The following is a 27,738-nucleotide window of genomic DNA, read 5'->3' as shown; positions in this document are numbered from 1 at the left end:
GATCCGTGTTCGCGAAGAGGATATCCCAAAGACTGCCTTCGTGACTCGCTATGGTTCATACGAGTACACCGTCATGTCTTTCGGTTTAACCAATGCTCCAGCCACCTTCTCTCGTCTGATGAACTACATATTCATGGATTACCTCGACAAGTTCGTCGTGGTTTATCTGGATGATATCCTGATATTTTCCAAGAACGAAGAAGAACATGCTGAACATCTTCGTCTTGTGCTGGAAAAGCTACGAGAACATCAACTTTATGCCAAGTTCTCCAAATGTGAATTCTGGCTACCCGAAGTAACCTATCTGGGGCATGTCATCTCTAAGGATGGTATTGCCGTCAACCCCGAGCGAGTTCAGGCTATTCTTGATTGGACCCCTCCCAAGAACGTTAAGCAAGTCAGAAGTTTTCTCGGTCTCGCCAGCTATTGCCGTCGATTTGTCGAGAACTTCTCCAAGATCGCCAGGCCTCTGACTAACCTGTTGCATAAGGGCGTCAAGTTCCAATGGACAGACAAATGTCAGGAAAGTTTCCAAGCACTCAAAGACAAGTTGACTTCTGCTCCAGTTCTAGCTCCACCTGATACTAAGAAGGACTTTGTCATTTACTGCGACGCTTCCCGTCAAGGATTAGGCTGTGTCCTAATGCAAGACCGCAGAGTGATTGCTTATGCCTCTCGACAATTGCGCCCTCACGAAGAGAACTACCCAGTTCACGACCTCGAACTTGCTGCCGTCATTCATGCGCTGAAGCAGTGGCGACATTACCTTCTCGGTAATCATTGCGAGATCTTCACTGACCACCAAAGTCTGAAGTATCTGTTTACTCAGCCAGATCTGAACCTCCGTCAACAGAGGTGGATGGAGCTTGTTGCAGACTTTGACTTGGGTATCTCCTATACGCCAGGCAAGGCTAATGTAATGGCTGATGCCTTGAGCCGCAAGTCTTACTGCAACCACCTCCAGGTTCATAAAGTTCAGCCCTCGCTTGTTGAAGAATTCAGGAAGCTGAACCTCCATATTGTTCCTCCGGGTGCACTCGCTCCCCCTCCTAAACAATTTGGCAAGGTGAACCTCCACGTTGTTACCCAGGGTTCCCTCAATACCCTAGTTGCTAAACCAGATCTCGAGGACAGCATCAAAAGGCTACAGAAGTATGACTCTGAAGCCTACAAGATTAAGCGCTACCTCGCAGGAGGAAAGCCCTCATTCTGCACCATTTCTGAAGATGGCACCCTATACTTCAAGGGCCGCCTAGTGGTGCCATGTGCAGAGAAAAACCTGGATATGACACAGGAAGTTATGAAAGAAGCTCATGATACGCCTCTGTGTATCCATCCTGGTAGTACAAAGATGTATCAAGATATCCGTCAGAGATTCTGGTGGACTAATATGAAGCAAGACATTGCTCGTTATGTTGCTGAGTGTGACGTTTGCCGTCGTATCAAAGCAGAACATCAAAGGCCTGCTGGAACTCTGCAACCTATCTCTATTCCTGAATGGAAATGGGACCATGTTGAGATGGACTTCGTCACTGGATTTCCCAAATCGCAGAAAGGTAATGATGCTATTCTTGTCGTCATTGACCGGCTTTCCAAAGTTGCACATTTCCTGGCAGTCAAAGAAACGATCACTGCTAGTCAGTTGGCAACGCTCTATATGTCCAGGATTGTTTCACTCCACGGTATTCCATTGGTTATCAGTTCAGACCGTGGCAGCTTATTCACTTCAAGATTCTGGGCAAGTTTCCAAGAAGCTATGGGCACTCATCTGTCATTTAGTACTGCGTTTCATCCTCAATCGCAAGGACAAGTTGAACGCGTCAATCAAGTTCTCGAAGACATGCTTCGAGCTTGCGTTATTTCCTTCGGCAAGAAATGGGAGGAATCTCTCCCGTATGCTGAGTTCTCTTATAATAATAGCTATCAAGCTAGTCTGAAGATGGCCCCCTTCGAAGTGTTATATGGACGAAAGTGCCGAACCCCCTGAACTGGTCAGAAACTGGGGAACGTCCACTCTTCGGTCCGGATATTATCCAAGATGCCGAAGAACAAGTCCGCATTATTCGCGAGAATCTCAAGACTGCTCAGTCACGTCAGAAGAGTCAGTATGACCGTCATCATAAAGACATGGTCTATCAACCTGGCGAAAAGGCTTATCTTCGAGTCACACCTATGAAGGGTGCTCACCGCTTCGGGATCAAGGGCAAACTAGCTCCTCGCTATATTGGCCCATTCACTATTCTCGAAAGGCGTGGAAAAGTGGCATACCAACTGGAACTACCACCGAACCTTTCTCAGGTTCACGATGTGTTCCATGTGTCACAGCTCCGCCGTTGCTTCAAGGATCCAATCCGAGCGGTGGATCACGAAGTGCTCGAATTGCAGCAAGACCTCTCCTATAAGGAGCATCCGGTCCGCATTCTCGACCAAGCTGAACGCCGCACACGTCAGAAGGCGATCAAGTTTCTCAAAGTCCAGTGGTCGCACCATTCTGAAGATGAGGCCACTTGGGAACGAGAGGATCGTCTGCGCGAAGAATACCCCGCACTGTTTCCTTCTACCTCCTAAATCTCGGGACGAGATTTCTTGTAGTGGAGGAGATTTGTAACACCCTGAGAATCATGCTACAGTAACCCCCTGTGATTAAGCTAATCATGTGCTAAACAGGGCTTGATCACATTTGGATCACCTTCCTTTTCAAACTCCTAGTTCAAACTTCAAATATAATTAAAGTGGAAAATAAAAGTTTTCAAAAATTCAAACAAAAATGTCCAGTGGGTTCTAAATAATACACTGGTAATTATGGTGGAGAAAACACATTTTTATAAAATGTCTAAATACTTTTAAATGAAATAAAACAGAAAACAGGAACAGTCAGAGAAAAAGAAAAAAAGGGGAGCAGGCCTTTCCCCCCCCCCCACTAGACCCGCGGCCCAAACCCCCCCCCCCCTGGCCCAAGCTGGGCCGCCACCCGCGCCCCGGCCCAGCCCACCTCCCCCCCCCCCCCCCCGCGTCCCCTTCCTGTTCCCCTGACCGGGACGGAACAGTGGCCGTCCCCGCCGCACCCCCTCGCCGGCGACGGGGAGGATAAGGGCGCCAGCTCCCCCGCCTCCTCGGGCCTCTCTCCCACTCGCCCCCGCTCTCCCTCGGCCTCTGCGCCTTCTCCCCCGCTAGATCCCCCTCCCTCTCCCCTCCGTTCCCCTCTGCCCGAGAGCGCTCGCCGCCGTTCACCGTCGTTCACACGGCCACCGTACCCGCCTCGCCGCCCCAAGGTGTCTCCAAGGACCGCCGTCGCCCGCTGCTGCGTCTGGTGCAGCCCGTTGGAGACCGGAGCCCCTACAACGAACGCACCAAGCTCGCCTTCATCTTCGGACGCCGGCGACCCCCTTCTTCCCCGGCGACGACCTGCTGCTCCTAAGCACCCACGGGCCCTTCTTGCGCCGCGCGGTGAGCTCCTCTACCTCCTCCCTCTCTCCGCTAGCTCGCTCGCGCTCCGTAGCTACTTCCCCGCGCGCGCCCGAACGCCACGCCGCGGAGCTCGCCGCCGGCGTGTCTCCGGTGACCAAATGGTCACGGGCGTTGGCCCGCTAGCCCGACCGCACCGTGCCGCACCCACCTAGCTAGCTAGTTCGGCCGTTCGCGCGCTCTAGCGTAGCTTCCGTCGGGCACCCGTAGCTCCTCGCCGCCGGCGAGTTCGTAGCGCACGTCTCCGGCCGTTCCAGCCCCTCCGGCCACCGCCGTTGGACGCGCGACGTCGAGCCGCGTCGTACGCGCCCAGCCCCGCCCCCGCAAACCCACTGTGGGTGAAACCCGAAGCTCACCCGCGCATCGCCGCCGCGCTGGAGCTCGCCGGAGCCCCTCTCCGGTGCCCTGCCGACGTGGCCGGCCGGGCCCCACCCCTGGGTCACTGCCAGTGGCCCCCACGGGCCCAGTTGACTGGGTTGACCCAGTCAACTGCTGACTGGGCAGGCCCAGTCACTGACATGCGGGCCCCGCCGCAAAAACAAAAAAACAAAATTAAAAAGAAAATGTTTTATAAATAAAAATAATTATTTTAACTAATCACTCACTGACATATGGGGCCCACCCCTCTAATTATACTGTTAGATTAATTTAAATAGATATTAGACTAACAGAGGCTGACATGTGGGTCCCACTGGACCCACCTGTCTGGTTTGACTGGTCAGCCGACCAGTTGACCTGCTGACGTCAGCATTACCTCATGCTGACATCATAATTCATTTTTCTGAATATAAATAATTCCAGAAATTCAAATAAACTTTGAAAATTCATATCTTTTAAACCGTAACTCGGATGAAATTGTTTTCTATATGAAAGTTGCTCAGAACGACGAGACGAATCCGAATACGCAGTCCGTTCATCCACCACACCTCCCTAACCTATCGAACTAGCAACTTTCCCCCTCCGGTCCGTCTGTCCGAAAACGCGAAACATCGGGAATACCTCCCGGATGTTCCCCCCCCCTTCACCGGTACCACCTACTGTCGCGTTAGGGCACCCCTAGCACCGCTCATTGTCTTGTCACGCATCGTCTTGCTTATGTTTGCATTGTATTTACTGTTTCTTCCCCCTCTTCTCTCCGGTAGACTACGAGACCGACACTGCTGCTGCCCAGTTCGACTACGGAGTCGACGACCCCTCCTACTTGCCAGAGCAACCAGGCAAGCCCCCCCTTTGATCACCAGATATCGCCTACTCTAATCTCTACTGCTTGCATTAGAGTAGTGTAGCATGTTACTGCTTTTCGATATCCTATTCTAATGCATAGCCTATCCTTGCTACTACTGTTGACACCTTTACCTGCAATCCTACATGCTTAGTCTAGGATGCTAGATTTCCATCAGTGGCCCTACATTCTTGTCCGTCTGCTGTGCTATACTATCGGGCCGTGATCACCTGGGCGGTGATCACGGGCATATACTTATATACTATATACATGACACATGTGATGACTAAAGTCGGGTCGGCTCGTAGGAGTACCCGCAAGTGGATCTTTGTGGCGGAGCGACAGGGCAGGTTGAGACCGCCTAGGTAAGAGGTGGGCCTGGCCCTGGTCGGCGTTCGCGGATACTTAACACGCTTAACGAGATCTTGGTATTTGATCTGAGTCTGGCCATTTGGTCTATACGCACTAACCATCTACGTGGGAGTAGTTATGGGTATCCCGACGTCGTGGTATCAGCCGAAGCTCTTTTGACGTCAGCGACTGAGTGGCGCGCGCCGTGTTGGACCACTTTGACGTAACCGCCGTGATCGTGTGGGTTGCTAGGTCTGCTCGCGGCCGCGTTCGCAACGTGCAGGTGTGCATAGGGCGATGGGCCCAGACCCCTGCGCGCATAGGTTTAGACCGGCGTGCTGACCTCTCTGTTGAGCCTAGGTGGGGCTGCGACGTGTTGATCTTACGAGGCCGGGCATGACCCAGAAAAGTGTGTCCGGCCAATTGGGATCGAGCGTGTTGGGTTATGTGGTGCACCCCTGCAGGGAAGTTTATCTATTCGAATAGCCGTGTCCCTCGGTAAAAGGACGACCCGGAGTTGTACCTTGAGCTTATGACAACTAGAACTGGATACTGAATAAAATACACCCTTCCAAGTGCCAGATACAACCCGGTGATCGCTCTCTAACAGGGTGACGAGGAGGGGACCGCCGGGTAGGATTATGCTATGCGATGCTACTTGGAGGACTTCAATCTACTCTCTTCTACATGCTGCAAGATGGAGATGTCCAGAAGCTTAGTCTTCGACAGGACTAGCTATCCCCCTCTTATTCCGGCATTCTGCAGTTCAGTCCACTGATATGCCTCTTTACTCATATACCCATGCATATGTAGTGTAGCTCCTTGCTTGCGAGTACTTTGGATGAGTACTCACGGTTGCTTCTCTCCCTCTTTTTCCCCCTTTCCTTTCTATCTGGTTGTCGCAACCAGATGTTGGAGTCCAGGAGCCAGACGCCACCGTCGACGACGACTCCCACGGCACTGGAGGTGCCTACTACTACGTGCAGGCCGCTGACGACGACCAGGAGTAGTTAGGAGGTCCCAGGCAGGAGGCCTTGCCTTTTCGATCGTTGCTACTTTTGTGCTAGCCTTCTTAAGGCAAAACTTGTTTAACTTATGTCTGTACTCAGATATTGTTGCTTCCGCTGACTCGTCTATGATCGAGCACTTGTATTCGAGCCCTCGAGGCCCCTGGCTTGTATTATGATGCTTGTATGACTTATTTATGTTTTAGAGTTGTGTTGTGATATCTTCCCGTGAGTCCCTGATCTTGGTCGTACACATTTGCGTGCATGATTAGTGTACGGTCAAATCGGGGGCGTCACAGTATCCTTTAGTCCCAGTTGGGGACACCAACCGCGACTAAAGGTTGGTGTCCCCAACCGGGACTAAAGGTTTTTTCGCGCCGCTTTCGTTCCCGCGCGGAAAGAGCCTTTAGTCGCGGTTCGTGTCACGAACCGCGACTAAAGGTCCTTTTTCATATACTTTTCATTTTAAAATCTTAAAAATAGAAATAATATATCAAAAAATTCAAAAAAAATAAAACTAATTCATTTTAAAATCTTAAAAATACAAATAATATATCAAAAAATTCAAAAAAATAAAACTAATTCATTTTAAAATCTTAAAAATACAAATAATATATCAAAAAATTCAGAAAAATAAAACTAATTCATTTTAAAATCTTAAAAATAGAAATAATATATCAAAAAATTCAAAAAAATAAAACTAATTCATTTTAAAATCTTAAAAATACAAATAATATATCAAAAAATTCAGAAAAATAAAAATAATTCATTTTAAAATCTTAAAAATAGAAATAATATATCAAAAAATTCAAAAAAATAAAACTAATTCATTTGAAAATCTTAAAAATACAAATAATATATCAAAAAATTCAGAAAAATAAAACTAATTCATTTTAAAATCTTAAAAATAGAAATAATATATCAAAAAATTCAAAAAAATAAAACTAATTCATTTTAAAATCTTAAAAATACAAATAATATATAAAAAATTCAGAAAAATAAAACTAATTCATTTTAAAAATTCAGACCGATTGTTTTGTTCTACATCCTCGATCCCTTGAAGGTTTGACAAAAGGTTTGATACATCATTCAGTTCATCGACCAAATACAAATCATCCGGATTCGCCATCGTACGTTTTAATTCACATGATCCATTCAACAAAGTTTGGTACAATAAATTATTACACATCAATTCTTCCCTTGTGTCCCTGCTTGCTTACGATTGTGCCGTATCCATGGAGCATCCTCATCATTTAACTTAATGCTTGGGTCAGTGTTCACTTTGAAGGGCGGAATTTCACCAAACATATTATAATCTTCTGACATGTCTGTCTTGTCCTCCACTCCCACGATGTTTCTTTTCCCTGAAAGAACAATGTGGCGCTTTGGATCATCGCATGATGTACTGATCGTTTTCTTATCTTTCCGTTTCCTCGGTTTGCTACTCATGTCCTTCAAATAAAAAACCTGAGCGACATCTTTGGCAAGGACGAATGGTTCGTCAAGGTAACCAAGATTGTTGAAATCCACCATTGTCATTCCGTATTGCTCGTCCACCTTTACCCCACCTCCTGTTAGCTTGAACCATTTGCACCGGAACAAAGGGACCTTAAAGGAGGGTCCATAGTCAAGTTCCCATATCTCCTCTATGTAACCATAATATGTGACCTTTTGCCCATTCTCGGTTGCTGCATCAAAGCGGACACCATTGTTTTGGTTGGTGCTCTTTTTATCTTGGGCGATGGTGTAAAATGTATTCCCATTTATCTCGTACCCTTGGAAAGTCGTTATAGTCGAAGATGGTGTCTTGGCCAACATGTACAGCTGATCTCCAACATCATTGTCATTCATTAAATGTTTTCGCAACCAACTGCCGAAAGTCTCCATGTGGGCCTTTCTAATCCAGGATTCAGGCTTCCCCGGGTTGTCCGAGCGTAAAATATTCTTGTGTTGCTCGAAGTACGGAGCCACCAAGCTGGAATTTTGCAGAACTGTGTGGTGTGCTTCAGTCATAGAATGACCGTCCATACATATCGTTGATTTCCTTCCGATCGTGCCTTTTCCACTTAGTCTCCCCTCGTGCCGCGATTGAGGAATACCAATCGGCTTAAGGTCAGGAACATAGTCAATACAGAACTCAATTACCTCCTCATTTCCATAGCCCTTGATGATGCTTCCTTCTGGCCTAGCACAGTTACGAACATATTTCTTTAATACTCCCATGAACCTCTCAAAGGGGAACATATTGTGTTGAAATACAGGACCGAGAATGGAAATCTCTTCGACTAGGTGGAGCAGGAGGTGCGTCATAATATCGAAGAAGGATGGTGGGAACACCAACTCGAAACTGACAAGGCATTGGACCACATCGTTCTGTAACCGTGGTAGATCTTCTGGATTGATTACCTTCTGAGAGATTGCATTGAGGAATGCACATAGCTTCACAATGGCTACTCGAACATTTTCCGGTAGGAGCCCCCTCAAAGCAATCGGAAGCAATTGCGTCATAATCACGTGGCAGTCGTGAGACTTCAGGTTTAGGAACTTTTTGTCCGCCATGTTTATTATTCCCTTTATATTCGACGAGAAGCCAGACGGGACCTTCATACTGCTCAGGCATTCAAAAAAAATGACCTTCTCTTCTTTGGTAAGAGCGTAGCTGGCACGACCTTGAAACCATTCCGGATGCCGGTCATCTGGGTCTTTCAAAAGTTGCTGGTCCTGCCGTGCTTCCTTTGTATCATTTGTCTTCCCATACACGCCCAAGAAGCTTAGCAGGTTCACGCAAATATTCTTCGTAACATGCATCACGTCGATTGCAGAGCGGACATCTAGGACTTTCCAATATTCTAGCTCCCAAAATATAGATTTCTTCTTCCACATGGGTGCGTGCCCGTCAACTCCCCGCGGAACTGATTGTCCGCCAGGACCCTTTCCAAAGATGACTTTCAAATCCTTGACCATATCAAATATCTCAGCACCAGTACATTCCGCAGGCTTCGGCCGGTGATCTGCCTTGCCGTTGAAATGCTTGCCTTTCTTTCTTACGTTATGATTTCGGGGAAGAAATCGATGATGACCCAGGTACACGTTCTTCTTACAATTACCCAAACGTACACTTTCAGTCTCATGTAAGCAGTGCGTGCATGCATTGTATCCCTTATTTGTCTGTCCCGAAAGGTTACTGAGAGCAGGCCAATCGTTGATGGTTACAAAAAGCAACGCTCGTAGGTCAAATTCCTCTTCTTTGTGCTCATCCCAGACACGTACACCAGGTCTGCCCCACAACTGTAAAAGTTCATCAACTAATGGCCTTAGGTACACATCGATGTCGTTCCCGGGTTGCTTTGGACCTTGGATGAGCACTGGCATCATAATGAACTTCCGCTTCATGCACAACCAAGGAGGAAGGTTGTAGATGCATAGAGTCACGGGCCAGGTGCTATGGCTGGAGCTCTGCTCGCCAAAAGGATTCATGCCATCAGTACTTAGACCAAATCTTATGTTCCTTGCGTCAGCTGCAAAATCTTTGAACACTCTGTCGATCTTTCTCCATTGCGTTCCATCAGCGGGGTGTCTCAACTCCCCCTCGGACTTACGGTCCTCTTTGTGCCATCGCAACGACTTGGCATGCTTTTTGTTCCTGAACAGACGTTTCAACCGTGGTATTATAGGAGCATACCACATCACCTTGCCGGGAACCCTCTTCCTGGGTTTCTCGCCCTCAACATCGTCACCAGGGTCATCGCCTCTGATCTTATAACGCAATGCAGTGCATACAGGGCATTCATTCAAATTCTCGTATTCACCGCGGTAGAGGATGCAGTCGTTAATGCATGCATGTATCTTCAGAACCTCTAAACCTAGAGGGCAGACAACCTTCTTTGCTTCGTACGTACTGGCGGGCAACTCGTTATTCTTCGGAAACATATTCTTCAATATTTTCAGCAAATTTTCAAATGATGAGTCAGCTACACCTTCCTGTGCCTTCCATTTTAGCAAATCCAGTGTGCAGCCCAGCTTTTTCAGACTATTATCGCATCCTGGGTACAACGACTTTTTGTGATCCTCTAACATGCGATCCAAATTCTCCCTCTCCTTGTCAGTTTCGCAGCGTCTCCGTGCATCAGCAATGGTCCGACCAAGATCATCAGCGGGCTCATCATGTGCCTCTTCTTCACCTTCACCTAACCCTTCCCCACCTTCAGCATCATCCTCCATGAAAGTATCACCGAAATGATCATGATAGTTGTCATCGATATCATCCCCTTCTTCATCTTCTTCCATTCTAACCCCTCTTTCTCCATGCTTGGTCCAACAATTATAGCTTCGCATGAAAACCGTGCCGAAGCAGGTGCATGTGAACGTCTCTTGAGGAGGAGTAACCCTTCTGATTCTTACAGACAGCACATGGACAGATAATAAAACCTCGCTGCTTGTTCGCATTTGCCACTACGAGGAAATCTTTCAAACCCGTAGTGAACTCGCCGGAGAGTCGGGGACCGTACATCCATTGCCGATTCATCTGCATTATTATTATATAAAGTATATAATTAACCATCATGCATTTGTTAAACTAACTAGCTAGAAATAATACAAATTAAACAATGAACTACACACATGCATATTTTATCAATGACACATGAAAGGTTCAAGTTGCTAACCGCGATCGCGGAGGAAAAATAAATGAGAAAGCTCAAGTGTGGCTCGGACACTTCATATCATGTTTGTTTCATGCTCTCGGGCATTTCATCGAACACCTTGTGTGCATAGGAGGAACCAAAAGCAAACCCACCACCCCCCTTCTGAATTGTGGCTAAGTGAAGTGAGCTGAGTCCTATATATAGGGATGGGCCTTTAGTCCCGGTTGGCCTGGCCAACCGCAACTAAAGGCCTTCGGGCCAGCCTGAGGACCTTTAGTCCCGGTTGGCCAGACCAACCGGGACTAAAGCCCCTCCCGTCCGCCAGCTGTCGACCGAGCGCGCTGGGCGCAGATAGTTGGTCGCGGGTCTCCTCCCGAACCGCGACTAAAGACCCTTTTGATCGCGGTTCAATTATTTTAGGGACTAATGGGGCGTATGGAAGCCTCTTTTTCTACTAGTGCTTCTGGAGATGACCGTACGTCAGACCAGAAGTTTCTTTTTCCATTGTTAGGAGAAACCAAAGAAAAGTTCGCAGCACTGCAATTCCCTTGAGCACTGCAATTTCTTGCTGGACGCCGCAAACATTCCGCAGCAGCGCAGGTCGGTCGCATATGTTTTTAGGCTCGAGAGAGATCAGGTACCCGTCTGAAACCCGGCCGGTCCATGCATCGAATGGTTCCACGACCACGCAAAAAAAAATCCAACTCTAAAAAAAGTTCAAAAGAGGCATATGATGCCACGTCTCGATGACTCAATGTACGTACGGTGCACAAGCATGCTCGGATGCACGTCGAAACCTCTGCAAAGTCAAAATCCCCTCCACATCGATGAGGCAAATCTTTTACTCCCTCCGTTTTTATTTACTTCGCATATTAGATTTGGTCAAAGTCAATCTTTGTAAAGTTTGACATAGTTTATAGATAAAAATATTAACATGTACAATAACAAATCAATACCATTTGATCCATTATTGAATGTACTTTCACATCATATAGATTATTATGGTAAATATTTATATTCTCTTCTATAAACTTAGTCAAATTCTACGAAGTTTAAATTTAGTCAACTCTAATATGCAGAGTAATTAAAAATAGAGGGAGTATCATCGTTTTGAAAGAAAAAAGATCCTCTTGGTCAAATGTCCTATCCCTGAAGTCGGGATGCACCATTAGTTATGACCTTGATGTACTACGTACGGACAGATTCATTACTCTCTCTACAAGGTGGCTAGCTGAGTCCATATTTTGACTGGATCTCGTGTTCCTCGGATAAATGCCTCCTGCGCGCCCGGGGCGAAAGTAAACTTCAATCGTGTGAAGGACACCGGCTGAATGAGAACCTGCCAGAAAGGGGGGAGATCGTGGCGACAGCGAGATTTGTTACGGTCACACCGTCCATCTATCAGAGCTTAGAGCAGTTCCTTCGCTGGCATAAGCAACGGGGCGTACTACGTAGTTTACGGAGGGAGTACTGTAGCATCGGCATGGCGATGCATCCAAAGGGGGACGCAGTAGCAGTGGCGAGGCATGGGCCGCCCGGCCGCCGTCTGGAGCAAAGCAAAGATGTCTTGCACGTCCGTAAAAGCCAGTGATGGGAGCACGAGCACACGGTGCAACGGTCAGCACAAACATGGCAACCGGTCGACTGTACGCATGGTAGCATGGGGCACGACGTGAGTGTGACGAGAGCGCGTGTGTTCACGACGGCGAGCCGTCAAAAATCAGGAGCAGCCAGTCGCCGTGAGCACCGTACGCAGCGCCTGCCCGGTTGAGATTTGCAGGAAGGATGTGACTAGGTCTCAGTCGACTCAGACTTAACCAAGTCTAAATTTTTTTTAGAACGAAGGCTCAAGAAAAGCCCGGCTTTGAATTAACAAAGCCATCAACTGGCAAGGAGTACAAGAACAAGATCACCACACAACATCGGCCAAACGATACAAGGGGGCTGCAAGAACAGCTAACAACGCTACACCTACAACCAGCAAACAGAAGATTATGAAGAACTGCTAGTTGAGGATAAGCCCACTACAGCAAGGCACCAAAACGACTACGAGTGAAGCCTCGAGGATCAGCAACCGCCAGAGGAATCGAACACATGACTGGAAACCAGCAGAGGAGATGCCCCAACACCTGCCCTCTCTAACATCGAAGGGGATCCCTTCCCCTCGCCTAGGTTCGAAGGCGCCGCACCGTCGAATGTAGAGACGCTCACCCGAGAGCTAGAGCAATGGTTGGTCTCGAGTCTGGGCCAGCCACGGAGCACGACCACAAGTCGGAGCACACACACATCAGCAACATCGCAGACACCGAAGGAGGCCAATAGTAGAGGGTAAGCCGCCGGAAGAGTTGCCGAAGTGAAGGAGCTACCGAGACACAGAGTCGATAGACACCAACCTCCCACCTACAAGCTGCTGCACACAACCCCAAAGCACCAATCTTCCCCAGGCGGCGCCTCCAAGGAGGACACGACGCACCTGGCACCGCCGCCGCCCATCCAGCCGGGATTCGAGCTTTCGCCCGGGAAGATTGGCCGGGGTGTGGAGGGGAGCCCACAACGGCGACTCCAGGGAGTAGAACGACGCCAAAAAGGCGCCGCCGCCACCGTGCTGGAAAAAACCAAACAGGGGTTTCCCCCGGGCTCTTCGACACCACCAGTTTGGGGAGCACCCCGCCGGCACCGGATCCAGCGGCCAAAGGCCCCAAATCGAACGAGCCAACGGAGGAAGAGAGCAGAGAGGGGGAGCCTGGCCTTCAGATCTGGAGCGGAGGAAGGATAACCTCGCCGCCCCACGGCCGCAATCCGCCTGCTCCCCGCCGCCCGAGCAGCCGAGGAAGCCGGCCCGCACCTTCCCCGCACGCCGGAAGCCGGAGACGGCGCAGCCTCGCCGCCAAGGGCCGCCACCCTGGATCCGGAGTCCTTCGAGAGAGAAGCGACGGAGACCTCGCCGCCACCGTCATCGGCGGCCGCATAGGCGCTACCCAGCGACCGCCTCGGGTGATGGCAAGGGAGGGAGGGAGGATGGAGCGGGGCGGCGCCGGGAAAACCCTAAACGCCCTCGAGCCGCCCTGGGGAGGGCAGCGTGAGGGAGAGGGGGGGGGAGCGGGGCCGGCATTGCGGGGGAGAACCAAGTCTAAGTCAAGTGATATACTCCCTCCGTCCTATAATATAAATTTTTTTTATTCTAGTGTAGTGTCAAAAAATGTCTTACATTATGGGACGGAGGGAGTAGTATGTAAGAAGGAAAAAAGAAAAATTGAAAAGAATTTTTTTGCATGAATCTCAATGTAAAATCAAAGGAAGATATTATCGGTTGAGACATAACAAAGTCTAAGTAGACCGAGACTTAGCAAAACTGTTGTAGGAATGGTTTGGAGATGCGCTGAGATTGGTGGCACTCGGCTTTTCGAAGGACTCGGCCTGGCCCACTGCGCTGTAGTGTGCCAACCCGTTAGTTGCTACGAATCTCAGTTTGTTCGGTCATGTTTTTCCTTTTATTTCTTTCTGCATTTTAATTTTGTTTTTTTTCAATTTTTTTACAAATAAATATTTCATAATTATTTTATTAATTTCTTAAGGCGATTATGCACATTTTCCAAACGGTAATGCAGTGTAAATATATTGTTTGCACAACTTTCAGAAAATGTTGACAGCATTCCAACAAATATTTTGTGACACGTAAAAACTATTCACGCATTTGAAAAAAAATCACATTTTTAAGAAATATTTACGTAATGCACAAAAAAGTTTGTGTAATTAAAAAGGTTTACATAAATATTTTCACGTGTTTCAAAAAATCTTCACTTTTTTTAAAAAGGTGTATACAATATAATAAAATATTCACATAATTTGAAAAATATTCCATATCATTCAGAAAATATATGGTGACATAAAACAAATGTTTGCGCATTTGAAAATTTGCTCATGGTTTTTTTAGATGTATACACAACGTCAAAAATATTCACATAGTTTAGAAACATGCTTGATACAAATAAAAAATTATGATCAATGCATATTTAACAATGTTTTAGATTTATTTGAGAAAATGATCATCATGCATTTGAGAATTGTTCAATGTATATCAGAAAAATGTTACACATGCATACAAAAAATGTACAACGTGCATAGGAAAAGGAGACATATATTTGAAAAAAAAATGACATGAAGAAACCAATAAATTGAACACAAAAAGAGAAACCAGAAAAAGCGCACGAAAGATTTAAAAACCGGTCTATAGAACCTCCCCAAATCTCTTTAGATGGGCTAGCAAAGTAACTTGAACACGCTCTGACGACAACGATAGACCTCTCAATTGGCGTGCTTGACGGAGCTCTTGTTCTCTTTTGTTTCCATGCTCTATGCTTAGCATTGTCCCTATAAAGTGTGCTAAGCCGCCACCTTGTGGCGCTTTCTTTGCTTCGAGCGCTCAGCGATTTCCTTTTATTGTCAACTTTTCTATTTGATTTCTATTATGCTAATTTCTCATTAACTTAAAAAATTTGAAAAATCTTCACAAATTATAGAATTTCATTGATTTTTAAAATATTCATATATTTAAAAATATTGTTAAAGAAAAACTTCCAAGAATTTTTCAAAAATCTTCAAGAATTTAAAATTGACTGTTTATTTTAAAAATGTGCAAGAACTTATAAAGAAGCTCGCGAAATTATAGAAAGCCATGAATTTTATTATTTTTTGAAATTCAAAAATATTATGAATTTTATAAAATGCTCACATATCATAATTGCTTTTATGTATTTTGAGAAAATTTTCATATAATTTTAGAAACATGTTCACAGATTTTATAAAAATGTTTATTTATTTAAGAACTATTTGTTTAGTTTAGAAATATTTAGATATCTGAAAGATGTTCAACGTGTTTCGAAAAATTGTCATCGTGCACTTGGGAAATTTCAACGTTCTTTAAAACATCATCGTGTTTCCACAAATGTGGTCAATGTGTTTTCTGAATAAGTTCAACGTTTATTTAAAATATTCCTTGTATATTTTAAAATATTTTCATGTATTTAAATGTTAATTTATTTTTAAAAAGTGTTTGTACATTTTTGAAAATAATTATGTATGCGAAAAATGTTCAAAAGTGTTTGTATATTTTACGGTTGCGTGTATGTTGATCGTTGCGGGCAAAAGGCTTTTTTTATAAACATATAAAATGTCTTTGTACAGTTTAGTCGAGCCTTCACAAACCATAGTTACATTCTTTTATTTCTTATTTATGTGAGAAAGTTCAAGCTGTGCAAGATTGTTGGTTGCATGCATTATTTCTTATTTGTTGGCCACCAATATCTGCCACACGTGTGGTAGGGGAGGAGGCTACCCGCACGTTCAGTCCTGGAGAGGCAAGGACCGAACGAAATCATTCAGTACAATCTCCCCCACGGCCGCACAGCCTCCCGATCACCCTACATGTCGTTGCCTGTGAAACAAAAAGAAAAGAAAAAAAGACCAGTAACCAGTGAAAAACCCAGATTTTTTTGCTGCAACATATTAAAGCCTAGTTTTCGCTATGGTACGAAAAATAAATACCACCCCCTATAGAAAGCAGAAAATGCCGCCGTTTATATTTTTATGACCCAAAAGAAACAAGACATGGCAACTCCCATCAGACAAATAAATATTAAAATGCCATGGAAAATTCATAAGTTAAAAATGCCATGGTAATTTTAATCAAGATCCATATAATGTATGCCAAAATGCCATTTTGAAAACAATACAAAAAAATTAAAACTAGAAAAATTAACAAGAAAAATTCAAGTTATTTTAAATAAAAATTTCTATGGAAAAATGGATTAAATTTCCATGAAAAAAATAAAACATTGCCATCGGAAAATAGGTATACACAATGCTACATAGTAAAATTTGCCATGTTCGAATATATATATATATATATATATATATATATATATATATATATATATATATATATATATATATATATATATATATATATATATATTTGCCATCATATTTAAACTAAAAATTGCCATGATCAATACAATAAATTTCCATGGCGCAAAAATAAAGTAAATATTGCCATGGAAACAATGTAGTAAATTTTGCCATGGCAAAAATAGAGTAATTTTGCCATGGGAATAAATTAAAAAATGCCATGGCTACACAATTATATTTTCCATTCTAAATATTTAAAAAAGTCATGTTCTGAATAATGTAAATTTTTTCATTGTATTTAAATTAGAATTGCCATGCCCTATATAATAAATTTGCCATGTCAAAAAAAATGAAGTAAAATTGACATGTCAAAAAAAAGTAGAGGTTGCCATTGCAATGAAAATGTAGACAAATTTCACTTTGGTTGTGAATTAAAGTATTTTTGTGGTGCCCCCGTGAACTACAGTTGCCATGCCCCTTAAGTTTGACATGGCAAGTTTTCATTATTTTTGAACATAATAAGTTGCCATGTTTTTTAACATCTACAACTTTGCCATCTTTTTGATGATGGTAAAATTGCCATGGCAAGTTTGCCATCTTGCTGAACATATTAAGTTGACATGTTTTTTTAATATATATATAATGTTTTCAAACATGGCAAAAGTTGCCATGGCAAGTTTGTCGTGTTGTTGAACATATTAAGTCGCCATTTTTTCAATACCTATAAATTTGGGATGTTTTTGAACCTGGCAAAGATGCGTCATGTTTTTAGATAAAGAAAAGTGCCATGGAAAATCACATGAAAAAAATCATATATAGCAAAAAATGCCATTGTTTACGAACAAGGACAGAGATGAAACTTGCCATGTCTAACGCAAATACAACTTTGCCATTGATTTTTTTATCAAATTTGCCATGATAATATAATCAAAAAATTCCATGAATGTGAAATAAGACAAAATGTTCAATAGTTGCAATGGCAAAAGCATGTTCAAATTTGCCATGGTATTTTACCAAAACTTGCCATATTTTGTGTGATTAATTTACCGTTTTTTGTGAAATAACACAAAAAATGATCAACTTTGTCGTGGAAAAAATGTACATTCCAATTTGCCATGTCAAAATGCATATTCAAATTTGATGAAATATTTTATCAAAATTTTCATGCCTATGTAAAAACAAATGGCCACAAAAAAAATGATGACATGGTTACTAAAAATAAAAAATTGCCATCACTAAGGTGTGAGCAAAAACTACTCCCGATCATCAATTTCACTACTCGTGGTCCTAGATGGCACCAAAAAACATCTTTAGATGGCTGTAAACTAAGTAAACACATAACATGGAGTTTGCTAGGAGCAAAAAGCACACGGTGTAAAAATGCCATGATACGGAAAAGAACAGGATAGAAATTCCCATGTTGTATGAATTACATTTGCCATCATATTAAAAATGAAATTACCATTGTGAAGTAGAAAAGATGTTGGAAACATAACTACCTGGAAATTGCCATGTGACTAAGATTACATGGCAAGTCTGCCATATTTTTTGAACATCTTAGGTTGACATGGCAAGTCTCCCATGTTTTTTGAACATCTTAGGTTGACTTGGCAAGTCTCCCATGTTTTTTGAACATCTTAGGTTGACATGGCAAGCTTGCCATGTTTTTTGAACATCTTAGGCAAGTTTGCCATCTTAGGTTGACATGGCAATTTTGCCATGTTTTTTAAGTTGCTAATTAAGTGGCAAGTTCAGAAAGCTGTTAACATCTAGGCAATGGGAATTGTATGAAAACAACATGGCAATTCTATGGAAAAGAACATGGCAAATGTATGAAAAACAACATGGCAAATATATGAAAATAACATGGCGAGTTACTGATTTTCTTCTTCCAAAATGAACAGTCATGGCAAATGTTCTTCAAAACCATGGTATTATCCTATTTTGCATGCTATGCTCAATCCTATTACCCGTTTTCCTTGTTAAGATCATACTTCCTTCTTCTTTCTTTCAGTTTATAGAACATTTTCCTACTTCTTTATTTCTCTCTGATAACCTGCACTTTACAAATGCAGGCTCTACAAGCTTAGGTATACCAGGAAAACTCGCGTACCGGCTGGCGTCGGGCGGCTTGTCGATCACGCGGCGGCTTCCTGTAGGTAGTACGGGAGCAGGCCGATCTGGTTCTACCGACGCAGCTGGGCGTAGAAGCGGGCGATGAACTCCTCTGCCTCGTCGTCCACGGCCTCGCCCAGACCTAGTTGGTCCCCGTCCACCTTGTCCGACGGGAAGTTGGACACCCGCACCGAGAACCCACCGTCGACCGCGCCGGGCACCAACGGCGGCATCCCCCCAGACTTGCATTCCTCCCCAATCGCGAGCTCCTCACGCATCATCAGCGCGACGACGACGCGGGGACGCGGCAGTGCATGGAGAAGGAGCCCAGGTCAAGGCTGCCACTGCAAGAGAACTCGTACTCGCGGCGGCCTCTGTGGTGCTCGTGGTGGTGGGAGAGGAATTTGGAAACAGAGCGCGAGAGGGACTTGTTGCGGCGCCTCACGAGGAGGTGCGCGCCCAGGAGCAGCTTGCGCTTGCCCATGTGCACAATGGCGAATCCAATGGGTGGGGTGGTGGGGGCCATGGCCCCCACATACAATTGGCAGTTTTTTTACTAATGCATTCATATGTATAATCAGTACTTTGTTAACTATTTGTAATGTGTTTTAAGAAAAAAAATGCTACCCTTTATAATGTTTCCTCATGTTGGTCAAGTTCTAGATCAGCCATTGCTTGCGCATCTTGTAGAAGAGCGCCCGCAGGTAGCCCCAAATCCTCCTCGCCGCCACCGGCACCGAGTGTCGTCCCCTCGCTTTGGTCGTTGGCCAGGATCTCACCACGAGGGATTTCACATGTGATGGTGAAGAGTGAGGGAAGAAGATGCGACCGTGGTTTTTCGTTTTCTTTTTTGAGAAACTGATACAGCTGTGGGTGGGGGAGTGGGCTGCGTGTGGGTGGTGGGAGCGACTGGGCTGCGTTTTAGTTGTTCGGGACGTTGGCCCTTGCCACCGCACGCTCAGTCGACGACGTGGCCGGGGATGCGCTTCAAGATCCATGTTTTTTATCTAATGGCTCTGGACGCGTTTGAACCTGATGGATTATGGACGCCCATATAAGACAATAATCCCATAGTTAATCTCAAAGGCCCATGCATGTGTACGGCAAGTGGTGGGAAGTGTGGGAAGTTTAGTCCCATACTGCTACAGTAAGAAGAGTGAGACCTCTTTATAAGGGCTGCTCTACCACTTGCTATTGGGAGCTTGGGAATAGGAGCTGTACACACGCGCTCCTCCTCCTCCTCCGCCGCCCACCTCGCCTCGCCACGCCTCGCCTCGTCACGACGCGCGCGCGCGCCGCGGGTTGCGGGAATGAGCCGAGCCGAAGCTTATTTTTGCCGCTCAGGAATGGTTAATTAATCTCGTATTAATTAACGAGTCGCTTGCGGAAGCGCCACTGTCCGAGACGTTGGACCGTGGGCTGTTCGCGGACTCGGTCGTGGGCCAGGCCCAGGCCCATCTACCTGACGGCCTATATAAGGAGGCGCTGGCCAGTGGAGTGAACCCTAGTTCGGTTCACTCACTCCCTCTCGCGTGACCTAGCCGTCATCTACTGTTCCTCACTCTGTGCTGCTGTGACGCCCGGATAATTAAGCTACAATGAACCTCTGCTAATGATGTCACCTCATCTCGGTTACTGTTGATAAACTCGCATTGATTCGAAATCGATTCAAATTTAAATTCAAAATCAAGTCAAACGATAAAGCTTTTCAAATATTAAAACTAAATTGTTCGGGTTGTGCCAAATAATGCATAGGTCATTATGGCAGAGAAACCACACTTTTATAAAATGTCTCAATACTCTAAAATGAGTAAAACAGTAGCAAAAACAATTATTTAAATGCTTTGAGAATAATAAACAATTACAAACTATTATATTTAGGTGCCAAGTTAATTGTGGCAGTGGTATAATTACTATTACTAATTTAGGAGCTAACTATAGGTTTTACAAAACTAAAACAATTTGAAAGATGAAATAAACAGAAAAGGAATTGAAAGATAAAAGAAAAACAAAAAAAATCAAAAGGATAAACCCCCACCCCCTGGTCCAACTGGACCAGCCGACCCAGCAGGCCACAATGGCCGGCCCAACTGGCCCAACCGGCCACCCCCTCTTACCTTATCCACCCACCCGGTGAAACCCTAACCCCCCACCGACGCCCCACTCGCCCCCCCCACTCCCCCACGATCCCCTTCTCCTTCCCCATCGATCTGGATTGGGATCGGCCCGATCCCGTTGCCCCCGACGCCCTGCGCCGCCCGTCGCCGTCCACCGTCGCCTGGAGCTCCGCGAGCCCCACCGGAGCCACCCCGTCGCCCCTTGCCGTCACCATCGCCTGGAGGACCACCTCGCCGGCCTGCTTCCTCCTCCCCGCCGGCCTGCCTCCACTACATCCGCGTCGACCCCGACGACCTCCTCGCCCCCTGCTGCCCCGTCCCTACAGATCTCGGTGAGGCCACGGCCTCCACCCTCCTTCCCCTGTCCCCGCACCGTCCGTGCCTCCCTCGCTGTGCCACCGCGCGTGCACGCGCCCGCGTGCCGGAGCTCACGCTCTGGGCAGCACGCGTTCACCTCACGCCCGCTCCGGCGCCGCCCGGTGCTCCTCCCGTCCCGTCCACTCCGGCCACTGGTGGTTGGCCTCGCCGCCCCCCCCCCCGTCTCTGGCCGTCGCTCGGGTCCGTTCCGCCCGGCCACCGCGCCCCCGTCCACGGCCACGCACGGCCAAGCATCCCCCCCCCCGCTGCGCCCGGCGCTCGCGCCCATCGGGCACCCACGGCCTCGTCCACCTCACGCACCCCACTGGCCGCTCGTTGGCTCCCTGAACCGCCGCCCCTTTTCCATCCCGCGGCGGTCCTGCTGCTGTGCCGCATCGGCGCGCAGCCCCGGCCTCCTGCGCTGCTGCTGCCGCTCGTCGCGGTGGCCGCCGGCGCCCATCGCCGTTTCCCCCCTGTCGACCTGGGCGGGTGCCCAGCGCCGCTCCCGTCGCCCGTAACCCGTCGCCCGCGCCCTGTATGGCCTCTGGGCCAATGACAAACGGGGCCCACGCCCTGAGAATGAAAATATAAAAAGATATAAAAATATATTAATTAACTAAATTAAATAACTTAATTAATTGAGTTTAATTAACCTAATCAATTAACTAAACTAATTAAACCTGCTTAGTTAGTCTTAGACAATGACAGTGGGACCCACATATCAGTTTGACTAGGTCAACTGACTAGTTGACTGCTGACATCACCCTGACATCATGCTGACGTCATAATTGCATTTTCTAATTAAATTAATTCTGTTAATTCTAAAAATGAATTAAATATTTAAAAATTAATATAAAATAATCCGTAGCTCGGATGAAAATACTTTGTACATGAAAGTTGCTCAGAACGACGAGACGAATGTGAATACGTAGTCCGTTTGTCAGCCACATGTCCCTAGCATAGCGAACATGGAACTTTTCCCCTCCGGTCCGTCTGTCCGAAAACGTCAAACACCGGAAATACTTTCCCGGATGTTTCCCCCCTTCGCCGGTATCACCTAGTACCGCGTTTGGGCACACCTAGCATCACACTTTGTCATGTCATGCATCGTTATGCATCTGTTTTTATTGTATTCATTGTTTCTTCCCCCTCTTCTCTCCGGTAGACTACGAGACCGACGCCGCTGCTGGTGCCCCGACCAACTACGGTGTTGACGACCCCTCCTTGTCTAAGCAACCAGGCAAGCCCCCCCCCTTGATCACCAGATATCGCCTATTCTTCTCTATACTGCTTGCATTAGAGTAGTGTAGCATGTTACTGCTTTTCGTTAATCCTATCCTGATGCATAGCCTGTCATTGTTGCTACAGTTGTTACCCTTACCTGCTATCCTACTGCTTAGTATAGGATGCTAGTGTTCCATCAGTGGCCCTACACTCTTGTCCGTCTGCCATGCTATACTACTGGGCCGTGATCACTTCGGGAGGTGACCACGGGTAAGTACTATATACTTTATATACATGACACATGTGGTGACTAAAGTCGGGTCGGCTCATTGAGTACCCGCAAGTGATTCTGATGAGGGGGCCGAAAGGACAGGTGGCTCCATCCCGGTAGAGGTGGGCCTGGGTTCCTGACGGCCCCCGACTGTTACTTTGTGGCGGAGTGACAGGGCAGGTTGAGACCACCTAGGAGAGAGGTGGGCCTGGCCCTGGTCGGCGTTCGCGGATACTTAACACGCTTAACGAGATCTTGGTATTTGATCTGAGTCTCGCCATTTGGTCTATACGCACTAACCAACTACGCGGGAACAGTTATGGGCACTCGACGTCGTGGTATCAGCCGAAGCTCTTCTTGACGTCAGCGACGGAGCGGCGCGCGCCGGATTGGACTGGAACGCCTGCTAGGCTAGGTCTGCTTCCGGCCGCGTACGCAACGTGCAGGTGTGCAATGGGCGATGGGCCCAGACCCCTGCGCGCATAGGATTTAGACCGGCGTGTTGACCTCTCTGTTGAGCCTAGGTGGGGCTGCGACGTGTTGATCTTCCGCGGCCGGGCATGACCCAGAAAAGTGTGTCCGTCCAAATGGGATCGAGCGTGTTGGGTTATGTGGTGCACCCCTGCAGGGAAGTTTATCTATTCGAATAGCCGTGTCCCTCGGTAAAAGGATGACCCGGAGTTGTACCTTGACCTTATGACAACTAGAATTGGATACTTAATAAAACACACCCTTCCAAGTGCCAGATATAACCCGGGGATCGCTCTCTAACAGGGCGACGAGGAGGGGATCGCCGGGTAGGATTATGCTATACGATGCTACTTGGAGGACTTCAATCTACTCTCTTCTACATGCTGCAAGATGGAGGCTGCCAGAAGCGTAGTCTTCGACAGGATTAGCTATCCCCCTCTTATTCTGGCATTCTGCAGTTCAGTCCACCGATATGACCCTTTACACATATACCCATGCATATGTAGTGTAGCTCCTTGCTTGCGAGTACTTTGGATGAGTACTCACGGTTGCTTTTCTCCCTCTTTTCCCCTTTCTATACCTGATTGTCGCAACCAGATGCTGGAGTCCAGGAGCTAGAGATCCCGAGGATGATTCTACGTGGAGTTCGGCTTCGAGGAGTAGTTAGGAGGTCCCAGGCAGGAGGCCTTGCCTTTTCGATCATTGCTACTTTTGTGCTAGCCTTCTTAAGGCAAACTTGTTTAACTTATGTCTGTACTCAGATATTGTTGCTTCCGCTGACTCGTCTATGATCGAGCACTTGTATTCGAGCCCTCGAGGCCCCTGGCTTGTATTATGATGCTTGTATGACTTATTTATGCTGTAGAGTTGTGTTGTGATATCTTCCCGTGAGTCCCTGATCTTGATCGTACACATTTGCGTGCATGATTAGTGTACGGTCAAATCGGGGGCGTCACAGCTGCCTCCGGCGATCCCATCCCGATGACCGCGTGCACGGTTGGTCGGGAGAGCAGGTGCCTCCGGAACCCTGTCGTTCGAGATCCTGCCCGGGAGAACGACAATAAGGTTTTTGGGGAGCGTCTCGACGCGACTACTCCCGATCCGTCCCCAACTCCGTTCGCCTCTGCTTCTACTACTTCCTCTGCATCGACACCATGTCCGACGACGCTGCCGCTAAGAAGAAGGCCACGGACGACGCCGAGGCTGCTGCTGCCGCCGCCACGTTGGCCTGGCCAACCGGAGGGTATGATCTGTTCATCCCTCGTTTACTCGTACTTATGCTAGCCGTATATGTGCTGCTCATAGAAGGTTCGATTCTATGTTCTGTACATACTATTATGCTTAGGGATTGCTATCAGATGCATACCTTTTATGCCATGCTTACTGTTTACTCGTGGATAAGTCTAATCGGAAAAGTGCTAATATTTCCAACAATCCAAAAACCTTATTTTAGGCACTTTTCGATTCAAGGCTTTGCTGCTACTCTGAAACCGGAAAAGTTTACCGGGAAGCATTTTAAGCGTTGGCAGACTAGAACCACCTTGTGGCTCACAGCGATGAACGTGTTCTGGGTTGGTGGTGTGTTCCTCACAGAAACGATTGCTCCTGAACAGGAGAAGGCGTTTAGGGAGGCAACCACAATCTTTCTGGGAGCAGTTCTGAGTGTGATTGGAGACAAGTTGGTTGATGCCTATATTCATATGGGGGTTGCCAAAAATTTGTGGGATGCGCTCGAAGTCAAATTCGGCGCAACTGATGCTGGCAGTGAGTTGTATGCCATGGAGCAGTTCCACGATTACAGGATGGTTGATAACCGTTCTATATTGGACCAGGCTCATGAGATATAGTGCATTGCTAAGGAGCTGGAGCTCCTGAAGTGTGAGTTACCGGACAAGTTTGTCGCGGGTTGCATTATTGCAAAACTCCCTCCTAGTTGGAGGAACTTTGCTACTTCTCTCAAGCACTTGAGACGTGAATTCTCTGTTGAGGATGTCATCGGTCATCTCAGTGTTGAGCAGAACTCGAGAGCAAAGAATCACATGTGAAAGGGGCAGAGGGTTCTTCTAGCGCCAATGTGGTGCAGAAGAACTTCCACAAGTTCAAGGGAAAGAACTCTGTCCAGCAGAATACTACCTTTAAGAAGAAGGGTAAGAAGAAAGACAAAAAGAGAGATGGCTGCTTTACTTGTGGTTCAGATGAACATTGGGCAAACAAGTGCCCAAACAAGTACAAGAAGCCAGCACAGGACTCCAAGTCTGTGAATGTCACTCTGAGCAACAATGATGCGGCATCTGGGTATGGTAATCTGTTTGCCATACTTTCAGTTTGTCAGTCCACCGATTGGTGGGTTGACACTGGGGCCAATATTCATGTGTGTGCTGATGTGTCTTTGTTTTCTTCCTACCAGGTCGCACGAGATTGTTCCGTCCTGATGGGGAATGGCTCGCATGCTTCTGTTCATGGTGTTGGCACGGTAGATCTGAAGTTTACTTCGGAAAAGATCGTACAACTGAAGAACGTGCAGCATGTCCCCGCCATAAAGAAGAATCTCGTTAGTGGCTCCCTTCTATGTAAAGAAGGGTTTAAGTTAGTGTTTGAGTCTAATAAAGTAGTCGTATCTCGGTATGGACTATTTGTTGGAAAAGGATATGATTGTGGTGGTTTGTTCTGCCTTTCCCTGGAGGATTTCTGTAATAAAGTCGTGAACCAAATTCTTTCTAATGTGAACGAATCTGAGGTTTGGCATTCACGTCTTTGTCACATAAATTTCGGTTGTATGACGCGGCTAGCTAAAATGGATTTAATCCCGAGTTTCACTTTAGCCGAAGGCTCTAAGTGCCATGCGTGTGTGCAAGCTAAGCAACCTCGTAAGCCTCACAAGCCTGCGAAGGAGAGACACCTGGCACCATTAGAGCTCATATATTCAGATCTCTGTGAGATGAATGGTGTGTTGACTAAAGGTGGAAAGAAATACTTCATGACTCTGATTGATGATTCCACTAGATTCTGCTATGTGTATTTGTTAAATACTAAGGATGAGGCTCTACACTACTTTAAAGTATATAAGGCTGAAGTTGAGAACCAACTTGAGAAGAAAATAAAACGAGTCCGGTCTGATCGTGGTGGAGAGTACTTTTCTAATGAGTTTGATTTATTCTGTGCGGAACATGGTATTATTCATGAGAGGGCGCCTCCCTACTCACCCCAGTCAAACGGGGTTGCCGAACGGAAAAATCGTACTCTAACTGATTTGGTTAACGTCATGTTAGATACATCGGGTTTATCCAAGGCATGGTGGGGGGAGGCTGTATTGACATCTTGTCATGTCCTGAATAAAGTTCCCACAAAGGATAATGAGACTACTCCCTATGAGCAATGGGAAAAGAAAAGAACTACACTCTCTTACTTGCGCACTTGGGGCTGTTTGGCGAAAGTCAACGTGCTGGTAATCAAAAAGCGCAAGTTGGGACCAAAGACCGTGGACTGTGTTTTTCTTGGCTATGTCAAGCATAGCGTTGGCTATAGATTTCTAGTGGTGAAATCTGAGGTACCTGACCAGAAGGTCGGTACAATTATAGAGTCTAGGGATGCTACATTCTTTGAGGATATTTTCCCCATGAGAGATATGCAAAGCAATTCTAGACTGGAATCTGATGAGACTCCTGAACCTGCTATTCCGATGGAATATTATGAACATAAAAGTGATAAGAGTTCCACGGAGAATGACGAGGAAGCTCCTGTTAGGAGCAAGAGACAGAGGACTGCAAAGTCCTTTGGTGATGATTTTCTCGTGTACCTCGTGGATGATGATACTCCCAGCTCCATTTCAGAAGCTTATGCATCTCCGGATGCTGACTACTGGAAGGATGCGGTCTGTAGTGAGATGGATTCCATCTTGGCTAACGGGACATGGGAGATCGCTGATCGTCCTTATGGTTGTCGACCATTAGGATGTAAGTGGGTGTTCAAGAAGAAGCTTAGGCCCGATGGTACTGTTGAGAAGTACAAGGCTAGGCTTGTGGCCAAGGGTTATACCCAGAAAGAAGAAGAGGATTTCTTTGACACTTATTCACCTGTGGCTAGACTGACAACCATTCGAGTGTTACTCGCTTTGGCTGCCTCGCATGGTCTTCTCGTTCATCAGATGGACGTTAAGACGGCTTTCCTTAACGGAGAGCTAGACGAGGAAATTTACATGCAACAGCCGGATGGCTTTGTAGTAAATGGTCAGGAAAGAAAGGTGTGTAAGTTAGTGAAATCTTTGTATGGCCTGAAACAAGCGCCTAAGCAATGGCATGGGAAGTTCAACACTACTCTGACATCTGCTGGCTTTGCTGTGAACGAAGCTGACAAATGTGTATACTATCGCTATGGTGGGGGCGAAGGAGTTATACTGTGTCTGTATGTCGATGACATACTGATATTTGGGACCCACCTCAAGGTCATTGAGGAGGCCAAGTCTTTTCTATCTCACAACTTTGAGATGAAGGACCTGGGTGTGGCTGATGTTATCCTGAACATCAAGCTACTGAGAAATTCTGAGGGTGGAATTACACTTTTGCAATCCCACTATGTTGAGAAGATTTTG

At 46.4% G+C, this 27,738-nt stretch overlaps 1 pseudogene; it reads right to left on the bottom strand.

Moving 5' to 3' along the window:
* Positions 1-18,733: 18,733 nt before the first annotated feature.
* On the bottom strand, positions 18,734-21,644 carry LOC109747686 (uncharacterized; annotated as a pseudogene).
* Between the last annotated feature and the right edge of the window lie 6,094 nt (positions 21,645-27,738).

Source organism: Aegilops tauschii, chromosome 6 (assembly GCF_002575655.3).
Source record: "Aegilops tauschii subsp. strangulata cultivar AL8/78 chromosome 6, Aet v6.0, whole genome shotgun sequence".
NCBI lineage: Eukaryota > Viridiplantae > Streptophyta > Magnoliopsida > Poales > Poaceae > Aegilops > Aegilops tauschii.
Note: the sequence above shows the minus strand (reverse complement) of the source record. Positions and strands in the feature narration are given on the sequence as shown.